Here is a 3,389-nt window from a genome sequence, read left to right as displayed (position 1 = left end):
CAATTTTCTTATCTTTAAAATGGGAAGGGTCTCTGTGAAATAATTTCATGAAGTACTTCGCACACTGTTTGGCAGTAGTAGGTGCTTAGGGATATTAGCTCCTGTCATGGAAAATTCTCTGCATGGTGCCTGAGGCCCTCCCCTAGGCTTCCATATAAAAATCTTTTCCTTTTTCTTATGAAAAGCAGAAGCAATGAATAGATTGAGACCAATATCTATTGTTTTTGCAGTAAGATCCTAGTCCCCTCCTGGAGAAAGGCTGCCTATCTACAGGGGAGGAGAACACACGTTCATGAATCCTCTGCTTAAAATCACACTCAGTAGAGAAATCATTCTTGCTGACCTTTCTTGTTTCAATTCAAGAATGGGCAGAAACGGTCTCTTCAGTGTCCAGTAAGGAGTGTTGAGAGGAAGTGTCACCATGGGCGCTCAATTTCTGTGCTGAGAAAACTAATGAAGAGGGTTCGCAAGGCTTCCTTCCCTGGCGCACTCACTTGGATGGGCTTGCAGACTCGGCCGGGTCCTGAGCAACGCTTCTGCTGTCCACCATCCCTGCCAAACGGGAGACACGACCCCTGGAGTGAGGACGGCTTGCAAAACTGCACAAGCCCACATTCAGGCTGAAGGCAGGAGCAATGGGGTTCTTACCTGGATGGTGCGTCTGATGTGACAAGGGATGAGGGAGGTACTGGTCTCGGCCTCCTGGGATCCTGCAGTTTGCATCATTTGGGATCAAAAAGAGTTGCGATACAAACTGCCACACAGAGAGGAAGCTTCTATCATCAGCTTTGTCTTGCTAAACAACCACCCAGAGCAGGGCAGTGCTCACACCGGCCTGGCAGGCCATTAACCCAACCCACTTATGGGCCTGCCTCAGCTTAGGCCTTCTCAGGGCCTTGCCTGCCATGGACAGATGTGAGGCACACTGCCCCTCAGGCAAAACCTCCCTCCACTCCTGACAGTAGCATCAGCCCATCTCAGCCTGGCCGTGAGACTTTCACTTCTTCTCCCTTCCGGCTCCACCAGCTATGGGAAACCAGCGCTGTACGTACCGGACATTGTACAAGGATTTATCTCATTCCGTCCCCACTCTGTGAAGTGGGTACCTGTCCCCATTACAGAGCAGAAGAAACTGAACCTCAGAGGGATTAAATAACCGGCTGATAAGTGGAAGAGCTTGCAGCTCTATGTGACTACAACACCCACATTCTTCCCCTGCAAGAGAAAGTTCCCACTTATGTATGTATGTATGTATTATTTAGTATTTTTTAAATTATTCTCTGTTTGAGCAGGCTCCATGCCCAGCGTGGGGCTTGAACTCACGACCCTGAGATCCAGAGCCACACGCTCTACTGACTGAACCAGCCAGGCGCCCCGACAACTTCCACGTGTTGAAGACTCGTGTTCCTAGGGCCCAAGAAGAGGGGATTAGGCCAGCACAGTCTGACTCACTGTGTGGGCTTCGTCTCTCTCACTCTTAAATAGAAAGCTGCCTATCAGCACCCTTCGAAATCTCTACTCTCCCAGGACAGGAGAGGCCGCCTGTCCCCCACGCTTCCTCAGTTAACCTAAAGAGTGCCTGGCCCACCATTCCTCAGGCTTTGGAAGCTGCCCTCACTCTCATCTGTGCATCCACCGAACACTCAGACTTCTCCGTGCTCAGCGGGGCCTGCAGCCTTTCTCATCAGCCCTCACTCGGCCTGGCCAGAGCCCAAAGTGAATGGCCCAGCTGGAGGGGCCCGCAAGCCTCCTCAGGTTTCCTCACTTGAGCACCAGTTAGAAACCTGCCGTTGTCCATTCTGCCTGCCAGTCCATACAGATGCTACTCAGACGCCCACTTCCACGCCATGCTTCTTGAGAACCCCGGGGTTTACACAGTTTTGAAGAGTTTTCAGACAGCCATCACTCGAGCTTCCATTCTGCAGCTGGCATATCAGCCTGGAAGGACACAGAGAGTCAGGGTTGTCCTGCAGCAACTGCATGGATTTCGGCGACCTCCGCGGCTGCTAACAGGATGGGCATAAGGGCTCGAGCATTTGCTTCTTATTGGCGTAAGGCCCTTGCTCACACCACGTCCAGTCTCCCTAGTCAGGAACTGGAGACCGCCGTCTATGCGGGATTCTTTGCAGTGTTTTCATCTCATTTTATTATCCCAGAATGTCAGCCGACAGCCATGGAAATTTCCCGCCAGAGTCCTTGGAGGTTGTTTGGAACTGAAATCACCACCACCATGGTCGGCTGAGCAGTAAGTGAAAAATAGCATTAGGTGTCGCATTAATATTTTAGGGAAGAAACGGTGCAAACCCGCACCGGCAGGTCTGTTGGCATGATCTCCAGCTTGAGCCACAAAGCCGCACAGAGACGACAGGAGGAAGGCCAGAGCCAGCTGTGGCCATCAGTTAGGGAGCTGAAATCGGAGAGGTGGGGAGAAAGAGTAATGGTGAGGGGGTCTCTGTTCATCAGCTGGGGCAGACTAGCGGGACGCGAGAAGGCAGGAGGGATGACATTTTTCAATGGATCCATTTTGACAGAACCGCTAGGTGAAAAGCAGCACTTACTAGAAACCACAGCCAAAGCCTTAAGAAAAAATAAGATATTGTGGAAGAATGATGAGCGATAAGGCAACTGGACAAAAGCAGGTTACAAAACTGAATGTATGATATTGTCCAATTTTTGAGAACTGTATGAGAGAAAAAGAGAGCACAGGTATGAGTGAGTGGCAGGATTCTTATGCCTGATTTTGCAATAGAATGTTCTGGATTTTTTTTTTTTTTTTAACTACAGATCCCTCGCCCCTGCCCCTAGAGGTTCTGATTTATTAGATTTGGTTTGGGGCCCAGGTATCTGTATTTTTAAATCTTCCCAGGTGGTTCTGATGCACTGTCAGAACTGAGACCACTAATATATACAGAGGAAAAAAAAAAGACCAGAGATAGCCTTATGAAGGATTTCTGATTTAATTCTTTTCCTGTGGTTTTTCTATATGTTTACATATTCTATGAACATGCATTCTATCTACCTTCAGAAGAAGTTATTAATAAAAATTATAACTGAACTGGTAAGGAAGAATTGTCCCAGGCAACAATAATAATAATGACTAACATTTATTAAGTGCTTTCCAGGAGCCAGACACGGTCTTATTAATGCCATTTAGTCCTTAGAATAACTCTGTGATATCAGCACCAGCATATCAGGTATTTTAGAGATGAAGAAGGCAGAGACTGACAGACACAGTATGAACCCAGGGACTGTTACCTGACAGCCTGACGTTTACCCCCACGTGCTTCTTTGTTCCAGTTGGAAGAAGTCCTGTGCAGTCCAGATGCTCGCCTGCCACCAAGGGCTCTGCTCCAACCACACCCCCACCAGCGCTCCGGATCCTGGGCCTC

The 3,389-nt window shown here is 48.8% G+C and overlaps 1 non-coding gene across 1 annotated transcript; it reads right to left on the bottom strand.

Moving 5' to 3' along the window:
- Window positions 1-1,298: 1,298 nt before the first annotated feature.
- On the bottom strand, window positions 1,299-1,371 carry TRNAQ-CUG. Its single transcript has one exon. It is a non-coding gene; the product is annotated as a tRNA-Gln (tRNA).
- Between the last annotated feature and the right edge of the window lie 2,018 nt (window positions 1,372-3,389).

The sequence above is a fragment of the Neomonachus schauinslandi genome, chromosome 5, assembly GCF_002201575.2.
Source record: "Neomonachus schauinslandi chromosome 5, ASM220157v2, whole genome shotgun sequence".
In the NCBI taxonomy this organism is placed as follows: domain Eukaryota; kingdom Metazoa; phylum Chordata; class Mammalia; order Carnivora; family Phocidae; genus Neomonachus; species Neomonachus schauinslandi.
Note: the sequence above shows the minus strand (reverse complement) of the source record. Positions and strands in the feature narration are given on the sequence as shown.